The sequence below is a fragment of the Lissotriton helveticus genome, chromosome 8 (genome assembly GCF_964261635.1).
Source record: "Lissotriton helveticus chromosome 8, aLisHel1.1, whole genome shotgun sequence".
Taxonomy (NCBI): domain Eukaryota; kingdom Metazoa; phylum Chordata; class Amphibia; order Caudata; family Salamandridae; genus Lissotriton; species Lissotriton helveticus.
In genome coordinates this window covers 1,581,605,331-1,581,630,859 of record NC_136069.1, presented here as the reverse complement: position 1 = coordinate 1,581,630,859, position 25,529 = coordinate 1,581,605,331, and the positions used below count along the sequence as shown (strand labels likewise).

At 44.2% G+C, this 25,529-nt stretch overlaps 1 pseudogene; it reads right to left on the bottom strand.

Moving 5' to 3' along the window:
• The window catches only part of LOC144773950 (solute carrier organic anion transporter family member 2B1-like), an 846,173-nt pseudogene that overhangs the window by 624,104 nt on the left and 196,540 nt on the right, over nucleotides 1–25,529 (bottom strand).

The following is a 25,529-nucleotide window of genomic DNA, read 5'->3' as shown; positions in this document are numbered from 1 at the left end:
GTGCCATGACGGAACCGCTCCGTCATAAGCACAGCTCAACCGAGGCTGGTGACGGAGCGGTTCCGTCACCAGCATGGGCGCGCCGCGCGGCCGCCCCGCCCCCTTAGCGCTGTGGCGGAATAGCCACCGCAGCAAAGGTGCTAAGTAAATGGATTTTCCACATTTTGCGTGTGTGTGTGTGTGTGTGTGTGTAAACATATATGTGTACATCTATGTGGATCACACAAAAAAATCTGTGACAGTAGCAAAACAAAGAAGATTGGCTTCTGCATAGAGTGCATCCATAAGATGAATGCAATGTGTGATAATTCAGTGCACTTTTGAGATCCAAATTACCCCTCATGCTTTACATGCACTCCATAGACTGTCATCAATAGCCATTAGTAGTGGTTTTCTATTGTCTTTGCTTGTATTTTTACCTTTTGTCACATTTTGGGTAAGGCCCTACACTCAAGGTTTCATCAAACTTTACATGTTATCCTAACCTGATAAAATGGTCTGCCCCACCGTGGAGCTTTGAAGGCTCACCCCTACACCTTGAACTCTTTGATTAGGCCCAGGATGGTTGCAGCGTTTGATATAATAGGGGGGAAATAGCAACTGCATTAACTAATGAGTGATTCCTGCTGAAAAGAAAACTGCTTGGTTCTTATTTTTTTAATTGAGCGTGGGTAATCAAAACAGTACGTGCATTGGTTTTAAAATAATGATCAAGAACATTGGATAGTGTACGTTCGAAAGATTGTGGTCACCTTTGCAGCATCTGCCATTAAGCTTGCTCTTCGGCTGTAGTCAATATCTTTTAGTGTGACAGCATGAGAGTGATATGAAGCAGGACACTAAATACAGCTCTGCCTCTTTTGTTCTCCCTCCCTACTGTTTCCTTTGATATCAGGTCCTATCGTTATTTATTTTTTTACTTTATATTTAATGCATTTTTGAAGTGTGGAGCATGTCACAAGGCAAGAAAGAGCTTCACAGGAAACTAATAATAAAGAGCAGATACATTGGATCTTGATAGGGAGTGGGAACAGAAACAAAATCTTAAGATATAGCAAAGACTAGGCTATATTAATAGGGCCTTTCAAAATGACAGAAAATGGGAGATTCTTCAATGATTATCTTGGCATTGATTCCAGTTGGTTGGTCCTCTGCATGAGAAAGCCTGTTTCATGTCCACCTCCTGAAATGAGAGGAACACCAGAAAATGTGACTCCTATATCGGTGTTCAGAGGTGTTCAGTTTTTCTTCGAGATAACTGAGGAGGCTGAGATGATGTACTTTGCATGATGTACAGGCCACTTTAATGTTATTTCAGGCGTTAATTCTGGCTATGTAGATCTCTCAGAATTGGCATTCTGTGATCTGATCTTTTTGCATCTTAGATGAGGCAAGGTGCTGAACTGAGAATGGTTTTGTGGGGAACCAGAGTGCATTTCAGGAGCCCAATGAGAAGAGTGTCCCTACCATCCATGTGAGAAAGGACCTAGCCTGGCACTACTGTATTAAAGTTGGTGTGAAACATGCAAGATTTCAGTCTTTTTATAGTAGGAATAGTGGAAACGAGGCAGCTTGTGCAACTGTTTCAATGTAAGGATTCATAGTGAAATTGTGATCTAAGGTGATTCCCAGCCATGTGGGAGAGGGGTCAGTTTGGGAGAGATACAAATGGGGATGATGGACGGAGCGTTTGACCAAATCAAACACTCACCCCCAGTCAACTGATCTGGGTTTAATCCATCACCATTCTTTAGCCCACTCAGCCACCCCATTTCAGACATGGCTATATGCAAATCAGTCTGAGCCTTTGCCTCATGGGAAAAGTCCAGCCCGAACTGCCAAGCCATGTCTTCCATGGACCGGAAGCAAGCATCCTGGGACCGGTTTCGGATTCATAATCCTCATCAGCCAGGCTATCTTGAATCCAGTGGCCAAGTGAGCAAGGGACTCACGTCTGAGCATACTCTGCCACACTTAGGGCGAACAAAGCGATACAAAAGGGGATGATGGACGGAGCGTTTGAGAAAATCAAACACTCACCCCCAGTCAACTGATCTGGGTTTAATCCATCACCATTCTTTAGCCCACTCAGCCACCCCATTTCAGACATGGCTATATGCAAATCAGTCTGACCCTTTGCCTCATGGGAAAAGTCCAGCCCGAACTGCCAAGCCATGTCTTCCATGGACCGGAAACAAGCATCCTGGGATCGGTTTCGGATTCATAATCCTCATCAGCCAGGCTATCTTGAATCCAGTGGCCAAGTGAGCAAGGGACTCACGTCTGAGCATACCCTGCCACACTTAGGGCGAACAAAGCGATACAAAAGGGGATGATGGACGGAGCGTTTGAGCAAATCAAACACTCACCCCCAGTCAACTGATCTGGGTTTAATCCATCACCATTCTTTAGCCCACTCAGCCACCCCATTTCAGACATGGCTATATGCAAATCAGTCAGACCCTTTGCCTCATGGGAAAAGTCCAGCCCGAACTGCCAAGCCATGTCTTCCATGGACCGGAAACAAGCATCCTGGGACCGGTTTTGGATTCATAATCCTCATCAGCCAGGCTATCTTGAATCCAGTGGCCAAGTGAGCAAGGGACTCACGTCTGAGCATACCCTGCCACACTTAGGGCGAACAAAGCGATACAAAAGGGGATGATGGACGAAGCGTTTGAGCAAATCAAACACTCACCCCCAGTCAACTGATCTGGGTTTAATCCATCACCATTCTTTAGCCCACTCAGCCACCCCATTTCAGACATGGCTATATGCAAATCAGTCTGACCCTTTGCCTCCTTGGAAAACTCCAGCCCGAACTGCCAAGCCATGTCTTCCATGGACCGGAAACAAGCATCCTGGGACCGGTTTCGCATTCATAATCCTCATCAGCCAGGCTATCTTGAATCCAGTGGCCAAGTGAGCAAGGGACTCACGTCTGAGCATACCCTGCCACACTTAGGGCGAACAAAGCAATACAAAAGGGGATGATGGACGGAGCGTTTGAGCAAATCAAACACTCACCCCCAGTCAACTGATCTGGGTTTAATCCATCACCATTCTTTAGCCCACTCAGCCACCCCATTTCAGACATGGCTATATGCAAATCAGTCTGACCCTTTGCCTCATGGGAAAAGTCCAGCCCGAACTGCCAAGCCATGTCTTCCATGGACCGGAAACAAGCATCCTGGGACCAGTTTTGGATTCAAAATCCTCATCAGCCAGGCTATCTTGAATCCAGTGGCCAAGTGAGCAAGGGACTCACGTCTGAGCATACCCTGCCACACTTAGGGCGAACAAAGCGATACAAAAGGGGATGATGGACGAAGCGTTTGAGCAAATCAAACACTCACCCCCAGTCAACTGATCTGGGTTTAATCCATCACCATTCTTTAGCCCACTGAGCCACCCCATTTCAGACATGGCTATATGCAAATCAGTCTGACCCTTTGCCTCATGGGAAAAGTCCAGCCCGAACTGCCAAGCCATGTCTTCCATGGACCGGAAACAAGCATCCTGGGACCGGTTTCGGATTCATAATCCTCATCAGCCAGGCTATCTTGAATCCAGTGGCCAAGTGAGCAAGGGACTCACGTCTGAGCATACCCTGCCACACTTAGGGCGAACGAAGCGATACAAAAGGGGAGAGATGCCACGGTGTGAAAATTAGATCAGCCATTTTTAGACTGGTAGGGTAATTTCTGTGGCGTGCAGGAGGAGACATCTGCATTTTGTTGGATTTGGTTTTAGGGAGAGGGGACTCATCCAGTCTGTCAGCTTTCCAAGAAAGAATATTAAGGCTTTGTTGTTGAATGTGACCAAACTTTAAAGTTTAGGTCTGTTGTCTGGTTTTATGTTATGCAGAATCCAAGGGACTGAATAACACTTGACCCTACGCAGAAAAAGAAGCAAATCTTTCGAGTCCATAACTCTGTTGCATTCTGACACATTTGCTGCTACTGCTGTATTGTCCTGTTGTCTTCCTTTACAGGTGTCTCCCATCTTCTTTAAGCTAGTCTTCATTGCTCAATCTACCTGGGAAGTCAAGGAGACAAAGAGGAAATATTTAGCTGCAGACCAGCTGCTTGACTGGCTGAGCTCCATCGGGATCAGTGGTAAGACGCTGTCCCTACTAGCCTCCTTTTTGTCTGAGCTGTCTCAGGAAGATGCTTTGGGGAACAATGTGTCACCCCCCCTTTACGCTGCCTTGTGGGGTTCCTCTGGGTTCTTCCCTGAGCCCAACGCTCTGTAGCCTCTACATGACCCCTCTTGCCAGTCTAGTAAGAAGCTACGGTTTTGCCCTTGCGTCATACGCGGACGATACTCAGATCGTTGTCTTGGTGAGCAGTTCTGCTAGCCAGAGAGCTACCAGGTTTTGCGACTGTATGAGCCACGTTGCAAATTGGATGTCAGACAATTGTCTGACACTAAATTCATCCAAGACTGAAGTTTTGCAGCTGGGGAATAAGCAAAAACAACAAGTGATGGACTGAATGTGGATCAATGTCACACACTCCCCCAGTCAAAAGATCTGGGCCCAAATCCATCGTTTTTTTGCACTCCACACCACCCTGGGTTAGACAATGGCGATATGCAAATCAGCTCTGACCCTGTTGCCCCATGGGAACAGTCCAGTCCGAACTACAAACGCCATGTCCTTCCCAGAACGGAATCAAGCATCCGAGGACCGGACCGGTTTCGAGGTAACACCTCTCTTCAGCCCGGCTAGCTTGACTCCAAGTGGTGTGGAGTGCCTGGGACCCACGTCTGGGCATCCCCAGCGCACTTAGGGCGGCAATTGCAAAAACAACAAGTGATGGACTGAATGTGGATCAATGTCACACACTCCGCCTGAAGAGAGGTGTTACCTCGAAACCGGGCCGGTCCTCGGATGCTTGTTTCCGTTCTGGGAAGGACATGGCTTTTGTAGTTCGGACTGGACTGTTCCCATGGGGCACAGGGTCAGCGCTGATTTGCATATCGCCATTGTCTAACCCAGGGTGGTGTGGAGTGGAAAAACGATGGATTTGGGCCCAGATCTTTGGACTGGGGTGAATGTGTGACATTGATCCACATTCTGTCCATCATTGTTGTGTTTGCAGTTACCGCTCTAAGTGTACTGGGGATGCTCAGACGTGAGTCCCAGGCACTCCACACCACTGGAATCAAGCTAGCCGGGCTGAAGAGAGGTGTTACCTCGAAACCGGGCCGGTCCTCGGATGCTTGTTTCCGTTCTGGGAAGGACATGGCTTTTGTAGTTCGGACTGGACTGTTCCCATGGGGCACAGGGTCAGCGCTGATTTGCATATCGCCATTGTCTAACCCAGGGTGGTTTGGAGTGGAAAAACGATGGATTTGGGTCCAGATCTTTGGACTGGGGTGAATGTGTGACATTGATCCACATTCTGTCCATCATTGTTGTGTTTGCAGTTACCGCTCTAAGTGTACTGGGGATGCTCAGACGTGAGTCCCAGGCACTCCACACCACTGGAATCAAGCTAGCCGGGCTGAAGAGAGGTGTTACCTCGAAACCGGGCCGGTCCTCGGATGCTTGTTTCCGTTCAGGGAAGGACATGGCTTTTGTAGTTCGGACTGGACTGTTCCCATGGGGCACAGGGTCAGCGCTGATTTGCATATCGCCATTGTCTAACCCAGGGTGGTGTGGAGTGGAAAAACGATGGATTTGGGCCCAGATCTTTGGACTGGGGTGAATGTGTGACATTGATCCACATTCTGTCCATCATTGTTGTGTTTGCAGTTACCGCTCTAAGTGTACTGGGGATGCTCAGACGTGAGTCCCAGGCACTCCACACCACTGGAATCAAGCTAGCCGGGCTGAAGAGAGGTGTTACCTCGAAACCGGGCCGGTCCTCGGATGCTTGTTTCCGTTCTGGGAAGGACATGGCTTTTGTAGTTCGGACTGGACTGTTCCCATGGGGCACAGGATCAGCGCTGATTTGCATATCGCCATTGTCTAACCCAGGGTGGTGTGGAGTGGAAAAACGATGGATTTGGGCCCAGATCTTTGGACTGGGGTGAATGTGTGACATTGATCCACATTCTGTCCATCATTGCTGTGTTTGCAGTTACCGCTCTAAGTGTACTGGGGATGCTCAGACGTGAGTCCCAGGCACTCCACACCACTGGAATCAAGCTAGCCGGGCTGAAGAGAGGTGTTACCTCGAAACCGGGCCGGTCCTCGGATGCTTGTTTCCGTTCTGGGAAGGACATGGCTTTTGTAGTTCGGACTGGACTGTTCCCATGGGGCACAGGGTCAGCGCTGATTTGCATATCGCCATTGTCTAACCCAGGGTGGTGTGGAGTGGAAAAACGATGGATTTGGGCCCAGATCTTTGGACTGTGGTGAATGTGTGACATTGATCCACATTCTGTCCATCATTGTTGTGTTTGCAGTTACCGCTCTAAGTGTACTGGGGATGCTCAGACGTGAGTCCCAGGCACTCCACACCACTGGAATCAAGCTAGCCGGGCTGAAGAGAGGTGTTACCTCGAAACCGGGCCGGTCCTCGGATGCTTGTTTCCGTTCTGGGAAGGACATGGCTTTTGTAGTTCGGACTGGACTGTTCCCATGGGGCACAGGGTCAGCGCTGATTTGCATATCGCCATTGTCTAACCCAGGGTGGTGTGGAGTGGAAAAACGATGGATTTGGGCCCAGATCTTTGGACTGGGGTGAATGTGTGACATTGATCCACATTCTGTCCATCATTGTTGTGTTTGCAGTTACTGCTCTAAGTGTACTGGGGATGCTCAGACGTGAGTCCCAGGCACTCCACACCACTGGAATCAAGCTAGCCGGGCTGAAGAGAGGTGTTACCTCGAAACCGGGCCGGTCCTCGGATGCTTGTTTCCGTTCTGGGAAGGACATGGCTTTTGTAGTTCGGACTGGACTGTTCCCATGGGGCACAGGGTCAGCGCTGATTTGCATATTGCCATTGTCTAACCCAGGGTGGTGTGGAGTGGAAAAACGATGGATTTGGGCCCAGATCTTTGGACTGGGGTGTATGTGTGACATTGATCCACATTCTGTCCATCATTGTTGTGTTTGCAGTTACCGCTCTAAGTGTACTGGGGATGCTCAGACGTGAGTCCCAGGCACTCCACACCACTGGAATCAAGCTAGCCGGGCTGAAGAGAGGTGTTACCTCGAAACCGGGCCGGTCCTCGGATGCTTGTTTCCGTTCTGGGAAGGACATGGCTTTTGTAGTTCGGACTGGACTGTTCCCATGGGGCACAGGGTCAGCGCTGATTTGCATATCGCCATTGTCTAACCCAGGGTGGTGTGGAGTGGAAAAACGATGGATTTGGGCCCAGATCTTTGGACTGGGGTGAATGTGTGACATTGATCCACATTCTGTCCATCATTGTTGTGTTTGCAGTTACCGCTCTAAGTGTACTGGGGATGCTCAGACGTGAGTCCCAGGCACTCCACACCACTGGAATCAAGCTAGCCGGGCTGAAGAGAGGTGTTACCTCGAAACCGGGCCGGTCCTCGGATGCTTGTTTCCGTTCTGGGAAGGACATGGCTTTTGTAGTTCGGACTGGACTGTTCCCATGGGGCACAGGGTCAGCGCTGATTTGCATATCGCCATTGTCTAACCCAGGGTGGTGTGGAGTGGAAAAACGATGGATTTGGCCCAGATCTTTGGACTGGGGTGAATGTGTGACATTGATCCACATTCTGTCCATCATTGTTGTGTTTGCAGTTACCGCTCTAAGTGTACTGGGGATGCTCAGACGTGAGTCCCAGGCACTCCACACCACTGGAATCAAGCTAGCCGGGCTGAAGAGAGGTGTTACCTCGAAACCGGGCCGGTCCTCGGATGCTTGTTTCCGTTCTGGGAAGGACATGGCTTTTGTAGTTCGGACTGGACTGTTCCCATGGGGCACAGGGTCAGCGCTGATTTGCATATCGCCATTGTCTAACCCAGGGTGGTGTGGAGTGGAAAAAGGATGGATTTGGGCCCAGATCTTTGGACTGGGGTGAATGTGTGACATTGATCCACATTCTGTCCATCATTGTTGTGTTTGCAGTTACCGCTCTAAGTGTACTGGGGATGCTCAGACGTGAGTCCCAGGCACTCCACACCACTGGAATCAAGCTAGCCGGGCTGAAGAGAGGTGTTACCTCGAAACCGGGCCGGTCCTCGGATGCTTGTTTCCGTTCTGGGAAGGACATGGCTTTTGTAGTTCGGACTGGACTGTTCCCATGGGGCACAGGGTCAGCGCTGATTTGCATATCGCCATTTTCTAACCCAGGGTGGTGTGGAGTGGAAAAACGATGGATTTGGGCCCAGATCTTTGGACTGGGGTGAATGTGTGACATTGATCCACATTCTGTCCATCATTGTTGTGTTTGCAGTTACCGCTCTAAGTGTACTGGGGATGCTCAGACGTGAGTCCCAGGCACTCCACACCACTGGAATCAAGCTAGCCGGGCTGAAGAGAGGTGTTACCTCGAAACCGGGCCGGTCCTCGGATGCTTGTTTCCGTTCTGGGAAGGACATGGCTTTTGTAGTTCGGACTGGACTGTTCCCATGGGGCACAGGGTCAGCGCTGATTTGCATATCGCCATTGTCTAACCCAGGGTGGTGTGGAGTGGAAAAACGATGGATTTGGGCCCAGATCTTTGGACTGGGGTGAATGTGTGACATTGATCCACATTCTGTCCATCATTGTTGTGTTTGCAGTTACCGCTGGGGAATAAGCCATCATTTTGAACAAACAGCTGGTGACCGGTCCAATTGGGCTCTTTACCCAAACCAGTGCTTAAAGCCAAAAATCTAGGTGTCATCTTTGACAAATTGTCCTTTGAGGCACAAATCAACTATGCCAGTTTTGCATGGTTTTTTTTCTTGAAAATGTTGAAGAAAATCATTCCGGCAATACCTATGGATCTGAGGAAGACAGTGGTATCAGTATAATTTCTTCAAGACTGGACAACTATAATGCCTTTTTTTCAAGTGCTCTGCAGTGTAGCATCCACAAACTAGATATGGCTCTGAATGCAGCAGCAAGAGTAGTGTTGGGCATTTCTAAATTTGATTCAGTCTCTACAGCTTTAGTTCGACTACACTGGCTACCGGTAGCCAAGAGGATCCAATTTAAATCATTATGTATCGTATTTAAATCTCTTAACAACATGGGGCTAACACCGCTGACGGAATTCCTTAAGCCATACACTCTGCCAGAGCCCTCAGATCTGCCGATCTGGGAAACCTAATTGTTCCTAGAGTCAGCAGGGTGAGATGGGGCGGTAAGAGCTTCACGACTTCAACTGCTAGCCTTTTAAACTTGTTGTCTACCATGTTGAAAAAAGAACCCAGTCTCTTTAAATTTAGGAAGGGCCTTAAAACTTGGTTGTCTTTGGTTTAATTGTTTACCTCTATGTTGGCACTAATTTGATCTAAAGCAGCGCCTAGACACCCCAGGGTATTTGTCGCACTTTATAACTTTCTCCTCCTCATTATCATCATCACCAAGTACTCAATATCCTGGTTAGTGAGGTACATGTAAAATATCATTTCTGACATTCTTATGTTGGCCCAGTGACTGTGTGAATGCCATGGAAATGTAGCCTATTAAAAACAGTTTAATCCTAGGTTTGCACAAAACAACTGGGTTTAAGTCAGTGCATCTTATAGTTTTCAGGATGTGCACAGAGTTGAGACCCTGCCTGCAATAGACACTTTCCCTAGAACTTCTGCGGCCACAACACAGCAACCCTGTTAAGTTGTGTGACTTCCATACAAACAGAAGCCATCACCCTGAAAAGTATACAAATGAACAAAGCAAGGCAGTATATCTGTCCTTCTCTGATGCCAAAATAGAAGGTGTTATTACTTATTTCTATGTGTAGCTTAATTGTGGTAGTTTCCAATCAAGGCACTTCCAGGTCAATTTGTGCAATTGAATTTACAAAAAGAATGCAAAGATTCGATGTTATTCTTTTAGTGAGAATGGTACCACTTTTACCTATTTTGTTTCCCGCAGCAGAAAAACCAGTGTCTGAATGTAATCACTATCTAGCTTTCTTAAAGTCAGGGTAATGGAAGTATCTAATCCTACGGCTGCTACAATTTCCTAGGTATCATACATTCACTGCACTTGTCACATAATTAATCATTTGCATTTGCTGCATAATTTGCCAGACATTTTGCAAAGGTTACCTGGCCATCCTCCAGTTGTTGATTGCTGTATTCAGTTGTAAAACGTTTGCTAATGAGATGACACTTTGGCTCAGAGGGCAGTAATGCCACAAATTAATACTCTGGAGAGCAGCTTTTGTCTGCGGCATGAAAAAAACCCTTACACCTTTAAAAGTAAATCAGACACCTGAAATGATGCATTCTTCTTTGTCATGTAGCCTTTTGTTTCATTATTTGTCCAAATTCAAGTTGCTTCACATACATTGCTCTCAGTGAAGAAGTTAGTGAGGGCCCACAGTATAGAATTATCACAAACATGTTTCTTCTTCTTTAAGATCTTATTTTTTGAGGGACATGCTTACAGTTTACATTGGTAATGTTCAGTGCTGTTCTGCTGAGCTCAAACGTAATTTTCTTTTTTTTGGAAGGTTTTATATAGCGTGAACAAGACTCTTACGAGTATCAGAGCTCTTTACAGACAAATGTAAGAAAGAAACCAGAAATGTAATAAAAATAAGAGATTATATTTTAAAAAAATATATATATATTTAAAAAAAAAAAAAAAAAATAAGAGATAGGTGCAACCATGGTACAAAACTTAAGCATGTAAAGTCAATTATCTTGACAGAGCAAATGTCAGCTAGTTGAGGATAAATACATAGATAGGAACAATAAAACAAAAAGGTAGCAGAATGGACAGGATCACGTGAATTGAGCCAAGAGGATCGCTTTCACTTCTTTTTTGAAGGCGGCAGGGGACGGGCTCGTTCTTGTTTCCATGGGCAAAGCGTTCCAGATCCTAGGAGCCATACCAGAGAATGAGCGAGAGTATGTTTTTTTCTTGACAAATCGTTGTGGTTTTAGAAGAAGTGCCTTGGCACTCCTGGAGGATCTGCTGCCAGCAGAGAGCTCCAGTTTCTGTGCTAGATAAAGCGGGTAATTGTGGTGAAGGGCTTTGTGAGTCATACAAGCGATTTTGAGATGAATTCTAGCTTCAAATGGTAGCCAGTTGAGGGCTCTAAGGTCAGGTGATATGTGTGAGTTTCTCTTTGAGCCAGTGATGAGTCTTGCAGCAGAGTTGATAGTGGCTCTTAATGGTGCTGTCGATGATCTTGGGAGGCCGCATAGGGTTAAACACCGTATTCCACTCTAGGTATTACTGGGGCTTGAACAGCTTGTTTGAAATCAGAGGCTGGTAGAAAGGGTATCAATTTTCGCAGTGATTTAGCTGAATCAACGATGAGTGGTTGATCTTTGAGAGCTGTTTGGTGCTTCAGCCAGTAAAGGATAGTGGGAGTTTTGTTAGGGGGGCGATTAGGAGGAATTCCGTTTTGAGGGAGTTTAGTTTCAGATGATTTTCGGCCAGCCCAGTTTGGGATTTTTTTAGGGTGGAGTTGAGAGATTTGATGTCATCGAGTGAGTGGATTTTGATATAGATTTGAGTGTCGTCAACATACATATGGAACTGGATCTTGGTGAAGTTGAGAAGATCAGTAAGAGGTTCCATAAAAAGGTTGAAACGGGTTGGTGAGAGAGAAGAGCCTTGTGGGACTCCATGAGTTACAGGCAAAGGATTGGACAGGGATTGGTTGACTTTGAATCTTTGGGATCTCAAATTATATACAATGTCAGGCAAACCCATTCTTTGTTTAAGGAGTTCGAGCAAGTTGTTGTGTTTGACGTTGTCAAAAGCAGACGATAGGTCTAGGAGGATAAGTAGACAAGCTTCATTTTAGTCCAGGATTTTTAGAGCGTCGTCAATTATGTGAGTCATGGCCCATTCGGTACTATGACCCGCTCGGAAACCAGATTGAAATTGGTTAAGCAAGTTGAATTTATAAATGTGATTGTTCAGCTGTAAGTTAATACATTTTTCCAAGAGTTTGGCTAGCGTAGGTATATGGGAAATAGGCCGATAGTTATTTAGGTCCAAGGGGTCACCTGTTATCTTCTTTAGGATTGGCGAAACCTGACCAGTTTTCAGGATGTCTGGAATGATTCCTTGAAGGAGGGACATATTTACGATCTTGGTCCAGAGAGGTAGTATCAGGGGAATGAAGTCTTTTAAGTAGTTAGCCGGGAGCGGGTCTGTGAAATGGTTGGAAGGGTTCAGAGAGGTTAGTGTCTTTAGTATAGAGTCTTCACTGTACGTGTTGAAGTGTAGAACAAAAGAAGCACACTTTTACTACATCACGTGTGCATGTAGGCTTGGTTTCTGCTGACTGGTAACACTGCTTGTTTTACATTTTTTCTTTTACATTGGTGAGTTAGTGGGGGTGGTGTTAACACAATTATAGTCTTGTGCTTCCATACAGGACAACATCATTGTTTGTTAGTAAACGATCTGGCAAATGTTTATAAATTTTTGACCAGAGATCCCTTTGTATAATATGTGGTGAATGACATAATAGCCTAAATATACTTCCAAAGAATGTGGTCACTCAACCAATCAATCAGTAATTGTAGAGCGCTGCTATTCACCCTGGAAGGGTATCCAGGGGCTAGATTGCTGGGCTCAGTCGAAAAGCCAGTTCTTGAGTATCTTCCTGAAGTCAACTGCAGAGGGTTATGTCCAGAGGTGGAGAGGAAGGCCGTTCTAGGACTTGGCGGCGAGGAATACATAAAAATGCATAATTTTCCTGTCTATTCTTACTGAATAACCGAGTTAGCCCTACCACATAATATGGTGTTCCATTGCAAAAATCTTCTGTTTCACTGGGAATTAAGGGATCACTATCAATTACATGTCATAAGGCAACCTGGCCATAATATGGTAGCCTTGCATTGGGACACCCTTGGAACATCATTGAATGTGCTACCAACAATGGCCCAAAATCACCTGTTTTTGTCTATTTCTGTATTTTCCACTCCAAGCATAATGATACTACACCTCAAACAATGCCCGGACCTTATCTACCCCTGAATGTCCACCATCTGTGTGAAGCCCAGGCCCAACAAGACAAAACCCCTGTTTTTTTAAGGATAACTCTTGTGATTAATGTTCCTGCTGAAGAGAGTTTTGTCATGGGGCAGATCAAAGTCTGTCTAGTAGCAATCTTGGCTCATCATAAGATAGCACAGTGGGTTAATATGCCAGCTGCAAAGAATGTAGACAAGGAGATCATAGAACTGTATTTTATGTGGAGAAGAACAAACTCTGGATTGAAAATGTACCACAGTGGCTGAGTTGGCTTTACTAATAGGAATGTCTTTCCACTAAAACAAACCCTTTTTGGCAACTTTGGCATAAGTACAGACTAGAGAAAAACACAATGTTCTAACCTATACCATGCAGCTCTATAATGACAGTTGATAGATCACTGTGCTGAACTTCAAGTAGCCAAAGGATCTCTGTGATAAAAACAGCAATCAACTGAGCTATCCATATAAAATAAAGGTATTTAATCTGCATGGGACACATTATTTGCAGCAGGCAAAATGACCTTCTGAATACTTTCTGATGAGTCAAAACTTCCACTAGACAAAACTGATCTCATTCCAGCAGGAACATTTATCACCAGACTTAGCTTGACATGTTTATTGTTGCCTGAAAAATGCTGAACACACAAGGAACTCTACAGCAGGTGGTTTTAAACCTATAAGTTATTGCTAAACATTGAGCCCCCGAGCTCAGAGCAAGGTGCGACTGCACTGGTTGTACTGCCCTAAAGCCGGCCAAGTGTCTAATACTGCTCCCAGCACTAGTGAATTCTCCAATCACTCATTAAGTGTATTGCTGCCTGTAACACTGTACTGTATGCTGCTACCTTTTGTGTGGGCTCATAATATCCTTATACCACTCTGCGTATACATACATCTATTGAACTGTGGCACATGAGGTCTTTTTTTCTAATTTCCTTTTATCTAATTTCTAATGTTTCGCTGTATTGTCTTTTATAGACATTTTAACACGAGAAAGTTACATTTCTCTTACAAAATCTTCAAAATAAATTTACATTAAAGGTATGAACATTTACCTTTGATGGAACATAGCTGTTCCTTCCTGTACAAACAAAGTAGCTACTCAAACCATCAAAAAGTTACACACCCACAGGAATAACTGTTGAGATGGGAATCTCTCTCTTATGTTACTAACAGCAGCAATGTGAAGCCAGCCCCTGATAGGGTCCCAATTTGGCACACACATCAGCAGCACCTCTGTGCTGTTATATATGTAGGTATGATATATATATATAGTGCAAATCTAGCTGAAAGGCAACAGAGTTCTGTATTGAGTCCAGGGCCAAATCGCAGTCAGCATGTGATTGGACAGGTAGCTTGTTTTTAAGAGCAAAAGTGGACTGTTATTGCATCATGATGTACTGTCCTTTAAGAGGTGTGCCTTCAGCTATTTCCTAAACTGAAGCAGGATTGGGGCAATCCTAATAGATAGGGAGATGTTGTTTCAGATCCTAAGAGTCATCCCCTCAGCAAAGCGGCACAAGAATCCCAACAAAACACACTCTTATGGGTCAAACTTAGTTGAACAAAACTTTAAGGATAGAGGGAGTGGCATCACACTGTGACTGCCGATGAAATCACAGGGCTGACTTGTTATCCAACTGTATAACCCATCAACAGCCTTCTATGCCTACTGAGGGGCTAGGAATACAACATGGATAGAAAATCAAAAAAAGGTCAACAGGGCTCTGTAAGCCCTTTTTACTTTGTGCTCTTGATGCAACCTTCATGAACCATCAGATCTAGAGTAGCAAGGGCGTAGCTGATGGCAACCAAGGCTTTCAACAGATTTTTGGTCCAAAACGTCGACTGCCCTTGAGCTGCTGAGTAACAGAGCTCAAAATCAGGAGCTTCAATGTTCTTTGCAGAGATGAGTAACTGAAGTTTACCGAGTGTTACTCTTCCCCTGGTATTACAGTGAATCAGTTCACTCAATAAAGAATGTATTTCTCTAAATGTTGTATGTTATACTCAGTATGATAAAAACATATATTTGCAAAGAAATAAAGAAGTACTGGCATCCTGACCATCTTTGAGAGTGCTACTCCAATTCCAGAAAGAAAATCTATTCTCTCAATGTCTCAAAAGCATTAGTAAATGATATCAGGGATTGTGTCTTTGTCTTTATGGTAATAAATTTTGCCCAACCACAAACTCCATATAACCTGTAGAAGGGTGTGGCAGCAGCCTGCAAAAACATGTCAACACTCTGTTGTGTTTGTCTATGCAATCCTACTCCCCTTGGCATTGGCCTTAGGATCATCAATGGGATGCTATCAGATGTAACAGTATCATGCACCACCTCAGGGGCAAAGAATGAGGAGGGAACTTGCATGCTCTAATGTACACTGCAAGAAAAGCCCAGCACTTCCAAAGCCAATACAACTGACTTTAATGCCCTACCACATTCAAACAGCATTTGTACATTCCAGTGTTTCCATACTTTAGCATGCTAAAGACCTGGCAAAGCCTACGGTGCTGTACAGACCACCAACATTACAGGCATGTACCAAGAGTATAAGCCCAAGAAACATGTAGTACAACATACAGAGGCAACTCAACGTAATTGATAGGCACACAGAAACAGCATGTATACATGCACCCACATAGGTAGGGCATACAGATGCCCAGGCACATAGCATGTATGCATGCTGTCTATGTGTTCATCAGACAGTTTGCTTGTTGCACATGGGGAATTTCATTTGTAAGTAAGAGGTCTTTGGCTAGCTGGCCTGGACTGATCATTTATTCCATTGACTCTCCTCTGGGTTTATGGCAGAAGGCAAAGAAAGAGAGGGAGGAGGAAAGAGAGAGAGAGAGAGAGAGAGAGAGAGAGAGAGAGAGAGAGAGAGAGAGAGAGAGAGAGAGAGAGAGAGAGAGAGAGAGAGAGAGAGAGAGAGAGAGAGAGAGAGAGAGAGAGAGAGAGAGAGAGAGAGAGAATTAATACAAAGTGACAAAAAAACGAATATTTTTCTGACAGGGCTGCTTTTGGTTCTCAGTTCGACTATGTGACATCTCAAGAAACAAAACTTTTGAAGAACTTTAAAAAACACATTTTCTAGTGCGATTACAAGAAATACAAATATGAGACATTTGTCACAAATCAACGTCATTTTGGCCGCATACTTTTTTGCTGTCCCAATCATATATGTTACACTTTTAGCATGTAGGCTAAGCTTTAAGCACATAAGGTAAACTTTAAGCCCATTGCTTGTGATGAAGCAGATAAACTGCTGAATACATGTAACAGAGGCACCACACTGATCATGAGATATCTGGGAGAAAAATTACAAACGTGCACCAACCCTGCTAAATATATGTTGAAGAATCATTAGAAATATATAATGAAAAGACTTGGGGCCTAATTACGATGTCGTTCAGACAAACAAGCGTCCGACCTCCACTGTTGTGGAATGTAACCGCCTGACCACAGATTGGCGGTTCCACCCACTGTATTTCGATACACACATCCATTTTACAATTGCAGCTTGTGCGGCAGGTAGAAAAGGGGCGCAGCACAAGCTACAATTGTAAACTGGATGTTTTAAAAAATCCCTGTACCTTGTGGCAGGCACCATAAGGTGCCTGCCACACAGTACAGGTATGTTTCGAAGGCCGCCAGGCCCTCCAACGGGGGGCCAGGGTGAAAGGGGGCTCTGCTGGGGGCCCTCAAATGCACTTTCCACCTGCCTTTTCATGAAGGGTGGACCTCCATTAAGGAGCAGGTTGAAACGACATCAGGATTACCATTCTGCCCGTCAAAAGCTGAGCAGAATCTCCACTGCGGGTTTACCCTCTGACCGCCAGTATTGTAATATGGCTGTCGGACAGAAACCATTAATGTTGGGCGGAAAGGCTACGACTAGCTGTCGGATGGCTTTCCGCCTGACAACCGTAATCGGACCCATAGTTACAGCATCGTAAAAGCATACAGTAGATGGAAGCAAATACATTAAGTAGTATAGGTTCATAGTTTAACTTGTTTCACTTGGTAATCCAATGTGTATCAATCAAAAGAAAAATGTGGTGCATTTAGGTGTTATAAGATTGTTAACCATTCTTATCAAAATAATGATGTGTGTGAAGTACTAACGAAATCTAACATGGTCTAGAGATATTTACATGTAATATTGAAAAGATTCAGGTTTAAACTCCACATTGGCATGTGTGAAATCAAGTGAGAAAATAAAAATGGATGCTGCATGTCTATACTAAGGCCAAATGCTTTGAAAGTTTTAGTGAATAATCTTCATACACTTACTAATGAAAATTATTAGAAACAATATTAATAATTTATTTTGTGAAATAATTTTACACGTTGGTACTTTAAAAATACAGTAATATGTTATAGTTACAAGTGCTAATTACAACAAAACTAAAGTGCCATGTGAGTGCAAAAAAGTTGAAATAAAATATATAGGGACCCAAAGGATTCTGAATGAAATGCATATTTCCATTATTTCTAAGATCTGTATTTCATTAACTGAATTCAATTTAGGCCGGCATTTTCCTCACTTTGCTTGATGCTGTTCTCATGGAAAGGCTTCGCAAACTTGCAATGTGAAGAGAAACTATGTCTCATAGAAAGAGTTCCTATTTGCATACTAGGACTGTTCGCAACAATTTTGTTACTTTGGGAATATGTGCTGTGAGAAACTGACCTCGTGAACTCACAGATGTGCTTCTGCAAAAAGACCGTTGTTTGGAATCTATACATACTAGATGGTTTGACAACTTATGTGATGATCACCACCTTTTTGCTATAATATGTGTCTTCTTCATGCTGCATGAAAATCACCGGTTACGAACTGACCAATGGACTGAGTGGTCAGACCAGATGAGGTGACCCAGGAGGTGTCACCCTGAAACTTGAGGTTCAACTGATTTTCTTCGGGAGATTTGGTCTAGCTGTGACAATACTGTATTTGTATAGCTTAGTTTTGAGAATTATATATATGAATCTAATTACGAGTTTGTAGGTCAGCTACCCAATTCCTGGTCCTCATTGGTTAACTGTATTGGGTCCCCTGTATTCAAACCCTCTCAGCACAATTCAAGATACATCGGAGAACCAAGTAAATGGACCCAAAATGTAGTGCTAGGAGATAAAGGGCTAAAATAGTAAATGGGTTTAGTGGCGCTACAACACTTGCACAAATATACAAGTTCTTACCTCTTTTTGCATTTCTTTTGGAAAGAAGAAGATGGGAAGAGCAGAAAGCCCCACCACACTTCCGGCCACGAGAAAGCCCATCCACCAGGCACCCACCCATCGAGGATCCCTTGGAGTGAGAACAATGTCACCTACCAAAAAATGAAACAAAACATTTATTTAATTCATATATTGTACAGTAGAAGCTGCAAAACCTACCGATTACGGTTACTTTTCCATCCAGCCCACTACACCGACTACAAGGGCAACGTTGTTAACAATATGAACATGAGAAAAAGTTTAGAAAGGGATAAATATTTACAATAGCATCTTCAATTGGGAGAACATGGTGTCTGCTCTGAGCGCACAGGGAAGAGAGACCCAGGAGACTGGACCAGCACCTAAGAACCTCCTTCAGAATGAAGTGCAAGGCTCTTCAAAGGGCAGTGCTTTAAAACTCAAAACAGGGGTTTCCGGCTCTAGACTTAGAGGGCCATATCCATACCAGATTTTCATGACATCTAGATAAAAAAAATGACACACAGTGACACCTAATGGAACTATTTTGCATACTCAAAGGTCATCCTGAAAATCTAGTACCGATCAGGCCCTCCTGACCACATGTTAGACACCAGTGTCAGAGGAGTTGGCAATAATGAGGAAATGAGCAGTAATCTACAACTCTAACTGTTTTGCCTTTCCAATGACTGTGCAGACACAAGGTATGTGCATGGAATTATGTGCTGCATGGTGGCTGCATCGTTTTATGAGCAGCTGGCTACAATAGATCAGAGTATGATAGATATATGCTGAATGGTTGTCCACAGAATAACTCGGAGATAGTCAAAGTGCACTAAAAGGGTGTGCAATCAAATCACAACCCTTGGAGTGGTGTGGCTCACTGGTTAGAGGCGGCAGGCCCGGAAGCAGAGGACAGCCCGGGACCAGGGCTCAATTCCCGACACGGCAGGGTCGTGGACCAGGGTCAGCGGACTTGATAATTCTCGCTTAGGTGCCTACTCTAACCAGGGATCACACTCGGCAACTCTGGGCATTAGCTTGCCTCATCTCCACAACGGCCCCCCACATACACCGGGGATGCCTGGTTTCACCTTGGAGATACCCAGCAGGGATCATCTCACAGGGAAAGCCAGGACGGGTTCCCAAGTGGTCTACAGCGCTGGGACATCCCATTGCTGGGGTAGCCATGCGCTTTACAAGACAACCTAACATAACATAACAACAACTTCTGAACAAAAACACCAACAACATTGTGGTGTGAGAATATAGAGAACAGAATATCAAGGAAGAAAATAGCAAAAGGTAAGTGCATTTAGGAAAGTATAGATTTACTATTCCTGACTCAACATCTATGTACCTTGAAGATCAATGTAATGACTAGGTACATATACTAGAGTTCGGTATAGAAAATCTAGACATACTGTCAACATTTTTTAAAGATATTTAGTTCTCAATATTCCGTACCACCAATATTGTGGGTTCCGATTGCACACGCTAAACCCTATAAGGGTGGGATTCAGAAATTGGCTGATACCTACCTGCACTACTTCCTCTGTGAGTCTGTTGCCCATTATCTTACACTAGAGAGGTACTTAAAGGTCCCTCTGGTGCTCAGCACCAGAGAAAGTAATTTTTTTAAATCAGGCTGCTGGGAAAGAGCTTCCCAAGCAGTCCAGTCCTTTGATGACGATCATCCCGCAGGGCGCACTGGCTTTATTGCAGTAAAAGTGAGAGTAAAACAATCCACTGGTCTCGTATTTCTTTCACTGAATCAGTGCTCGGGAGCTATCTCAGCCCTTCCAACGCTGAATTTAAAGGAGAGGGATGTTTGGAAAGGGAAGAATCTCCCTTTTCCAAACGTACCTCTGCCCAGTGGATCCCAGCTGGAGGATTGCCACAAGAGTACGATCCCCGAGCAGGGATTCACCCAAAAGGGATGAGGGAGCAGCTCATTGGTCAAGGGCTTGTGCTCCCCCTGACAATTTATTTATAATGCAGTAATTCTGTCCCCCCGGGGGCAGATGGAGGCAATTGCCCTCGCCCTCCCACCCGGGGGGCAGAAAGCACACCAGGCACCGGGGATTTATTTTAAAATAAAAATACAGGGGTGGGGCTGCCCTGAATGGGCATGACCATGCCCTTACCCCTAATAAAAAGGGAAACCGTGTCCTGGAGGTCACCAAATGTTCCTTTTCCTGAGCATCTATGGCAGTGTAAGTTAAAGGGATGGGACGTATTCTACTCAAATAGGATCCTTACTAAATAAGAATAGAGCTTGAGGCAGGTAGGTGTGTGCTAGGGTGAACTCAGAGCCAGCTAGTCGGTGATGTGAGAAAGCGAGGAGGCAGCAGGAGGTAGCGGCCGCAGCACAGGGCTGTCGCAGCTGAGGCAGCTGACACAGAGCCACTGCAGGACTGCAGCGAGGCTGCTTTGACCACAGAGGATTGAATGAGGGGGGAAGAGGTAGAAAAGGCTGCAATGTGCTTCGCATTCCCGTGCTCATCTGGTTTGGCAGCCCTGTCCCCCCGCCCTTTGTTCCACCCGGTTCTGCTGCAGCCACATGTTATTCAGGATGATGGTAGAGCAGCTCAAACAGCTGAAACAGCCTGCGTTATACTGCACGGTTTTAATAAAAGACCCAGTTAAGGCCAAAGATCAAGCTTACAGTGCTCGACTCTGGGGGGGTGGGGGGGGGCACAGAGATCGGCCATAGATATTGAAGGCGGAGAAGGTGGTATAGTCCACAGTCGTATTTGCCCTGAGCACCTGAGCAACATGAGTGTGTGAATAAGAAGCCCTGCAAGATCCTGTAATACCAGCTGGCAACCTCAGGGGTGACAATGATGAGACAGATGAGGTGAGCAGCTTTGCCTGGTCTTTGTGCCTGGTTTTGGGGCTGCACAGAACTGATAAACCAGAAACCAAGGTGCAAGAAGGGCACAGGGAGAGACGCTTTCAGCAGCCACAATTGGAGCCAGGGAGAGGTGGGGCAGGTAGGTTTGCCCCCCACATTCTGGTAGAGCTCCAAAAGCCCTGAAACTGCAGAGGCAGCCCGTTTAGGTTTAGGTCTGGCTTGCGGTCTGTGGTTTGTGGTGTCCACTAACTCATCTCTAATCCTGGAACAGCAGGCTCAAGGTGAAAGTAAAACGTAAAGGGGAGAGGGGTTGGCCTAACGGCTAAGGCTCTCGACCTCGGACCTGGGGAACTTGGTTCGAGTCTCGGTAACGACGCCAAAAACCCCCTGTGATTCTGGGCAAATCACTTAATCTCCCCGTGCCTAAAAAAAATGAAAGTGTGTCCTCATGTAACGTAACTGGTGCTATGTAAAGCGCTCTGATAACTGATTCGGTTCAGTTCTAGTTCGCGCTATATAAAACTCTGCAAAAAAAACTAAAAAAAACAAGATGCAATAATTGATGAGAGACACTTGACATTTTTTTCTTTGACCCTTAGAAAGAGCCTCATCTTGCCTACAACCCCGTGCAGCGAGCTTGTGCCCCCCCTGATCCTTTCAGGCTGAGCTGGAATATAGGGGAGGTGAGGCCGCGCTGGTGGCTGGAATCAAATTTGAAGAGTGCTGTAAACATTTGCCCTCTACCTTGCCTGTAGTCACAGTGGGGAAGTTGTGCAGTTTCCCCAGGGTTTTGGCATTGGTCCCAGTAAGGTTTCAGTGCAGTTCTTGCCTCGTTGGAGACTGCCTGTTGAGAGGGCCTAGGCTACATCTCCCTTGACGTGCATGGGCAGCTGGCATCAGGTCAGTGCGGCTTGCTCCTCTGGGGGTGATTGCAACCCCTGTGTGCACACTGCTCCATCTTATCCTTGGCTTCATCAGGGAGAACTCTTCAGATTGACCTGCGTGACACTGTTGTGCACAACTCAGCTTAGGGTGGTGCTGTCTATTTCAATGTAAATTCCCTGACTTTGGCTTTGACTTTGTTTTATGATGAGTTCAGGAGGAATGTGGGGGCATGTCATCATATTAATAAGAAGGGGGTGGCAGAAGGGAAGACAAAGTCTGACAGGAAGGATACATCCACCTCCACTGACGATTTAGTAGGTGACACTTTGATACTACCAGTGCCTTCTTCTGTTTCTCAGTCCGCCTCAATATCTCTCTTTATCCCTCCTCCACATAAGCACTCTAAGATTACGGATTACTTAAAGTCAACTGGCAACCGTCTTGCACCCCTGAGGGGTGAATGAGGCATCGTGCCTCCTGGTACTCCTGGTACACACTGTACAACACTGACTATCTTTGTCCAGGTTCATGCATTGGCCCGATACCACCAGGAGGCCAATTTATCTATTTTGGAGATTTCATTTGACCATTCTGCCTCTTTTGTATTGGAAGCAGAGACTGAGAATGTGGGAGATACCAAAGAGAGCAAATTATCAAACTTCATAACTAATCCCAATAATAACACCACTGGCCTCCTTACGGTAAATCAGGTTACTTATCAAATTATGTAAAGCCCGTTTGACCAATTAACAGATTGGAATAATACCACAGGCAATTTTACAATCACATGTCATTTGATCCCTTCTACCCCATTATGTCCAATCAAGCTAAACTTATTGTTTAATAAACCCTTGACTACCAGCCTAGTCATGGGTGAGACCAGCTACACCGCCTTTGATCCAGCGGCCTATAGAAAATATATCATAAACAACGCTACCCAACTTCATAACCTATAAACAAAATTCTATACTAAACTATGGACCCATTTATAAACCTGATATATTTTGGGCCTACTGAATCAGGTGGTCGGATTAAATCTATATACACCTAATTTACAAACTATATACAATATTATACATTAGCGGAAAGAATATTGTCATTATAACAAATCCTAACTATTTAAACGACCACCATTGGCGACGTGATCTAGCTAATAGTAACCTACACTTCTGAATAATCAAGACCAGCTTGTTTGTCAAAAGTAAGATTTTATTTACTAAATTATGGTATTTCAATTGATAGTTTTATAAATGTTATTTATTAGCATTGAAGCAAGCATGATTGTAAAGAAACGTGAGAAAAATACAATTTAAGCAAGTGAATTAAAGTTATAGTAAATATTTAAAGTTTAGCATTTCTAAAACCTAAGTCTCTAACTGAGCTAAATAGATAGAAATTAAAGTAAAGTTCTTTGAGGATTCTTACGTGCTCCACGCAATGTCCGACAGCACTTCACCCTCATCGGAAAGTCAGAAAGCAGCAGCCAGCCCATCCCTAAGGGCATGACTTTTTATACCTTTCTACTCTAACTAAACTACGCAAAGGAAAGTTTTCAGAAATCTTCGACGTCCCATTGGCTGAGAGTGACAAGTGACATGTCACCCACATTTCAAATCTTCCATTAGGTCACTTTTCTTAAGGACCATTGTCCTTTCCGAATGCAACCAGGAGCTTCCTAGGTTTGCAACAAATGTACAATAATGTTCTCACTGCTTCCAATTGACTTCCGCGGATGCCAAGTTAAGGGCTGACAAAATGTTCTTTTTCGACCTTGGCCACGTCCGACAGAATGATGATAGCACGTCAGTTTTTTGCTTTGTGAATGCAGCTTTTGACGAACACTTTATTTCAGAATGGGCGTCTCATGACTTTTGCAGAAGTAAATTTCAGCTTTTTGCAACTCGAGCAAACTAGGCCCAAAAGCAGGCAACTTATGCTTTCTAGTATAAAACAAACACAAGAAAAGTATTAATGTAAGAAATAATGTAGATTCTGTATCCACCCCAGGATTTACTAATTAATTAACCCACCCGATTAATCAAATGTTACCTAGCAAATGCAAACAAATAAAGCAGCGTTTATATCTACCAGTCTTCATTAATCCATGAGACTTATGTGCACCTAGAATAGTAGAAATGACATCACACAGACAAGGAAAAGCAAAATAAGCACATGCTTCTTTTAAGTTTGCAGCAATTAGTAGTGACAAAAACGAAAACAATAAATTATTTTATTATTTTGCACGAACAAAAAGATGCAACACTTATGCACGTTTATGAGCACACATGTTAGTCCCCCCCATGTGTAAAGTTTAATCTAAATTGTATTAGCACGACATATCACAAATCATTAATATTATTATTCATGTTATGGAAAATGTGACTTCACGAGTTTAAACAAAATTTTGTTTTCTATCTCGCTCCATCAACTCCCTCATCTGGTGATTAACAAATCACCACACCAGCACCCAAAATTTTGGTAATTTAAACTTCCGAGAAATCGATTCAAATTCATTTGTATCAGTAATCCTAAAAGTCTGTTTCTGCATAATCTTTGGAATTAGCATAACGCTCTCTATGTAACTCCTGTAATTCGATCTCCCTTTCTTCTTCTTTTCTAAGTTTATAGATTCTTTTCTTCTCTTTCAACTGCTTCTTTCTTTTATGTAACAAACAACCTATTTTAGTCAAAATAAAAATGAATACTATTATGATCAAAGGTGCCAAAATCTTGCCAAGAATTGAACTTCCAATATCGTGAAACCAGTTTTTAATTGCTTGAAACCTTTTTGAAAGTTTCCCTGTAAAATCATCTTCTTCTAAAGGAATTATCTCTGAATGCATTTGTGTAATATTCTTGATGTACATTTCAATATTCTTACTTTCGTCAGGTATATATGTGCAACAATGTTGTACATGTAAAATGCCACAGACTCCTCCCTCTTTTGCTAGGAGTATGTCTAAAGCAAGGCGATCTTGAATTACCATGGATCTAATTGCAATAACTTCAACATTCACTAATTGGAACCCATCAGCTGTGTCAGTTGATAATCTATCAACTATAGTGGACAATTTTCTGATTCTCCCTGCATTTAAGGTTATACCAACAAAAGGTATTACTGCTTGAAAAATATCTCCCAGAACTTCAGTAAAAGTTTCTCTTTTAACTCTATTTACATAATTATGAATTTTAAACAATCCTTCTGAATCTCTGTCAACATGAAACACTTTAGGAAAAACAATTCCCACATAACAAGTTCCATACCAGTGGTCTGGAAGGTTGTAGTAGGCTTTGTCACCACAAACAAAATAAATCCCAGGAAAGATTGGATCTTTTCCACCTTTGAATCCCCAACCTCCCAAAATCTGATAAGTATCTTCACAGTTACTTGCACCTACAAAGTAATTATCAAAAAGTGTGTTATCTCTCCTAATGCAAAGCTTTCCACTAACTGGTTTGTCTATGTGAATTGCAATATTTTCAAGC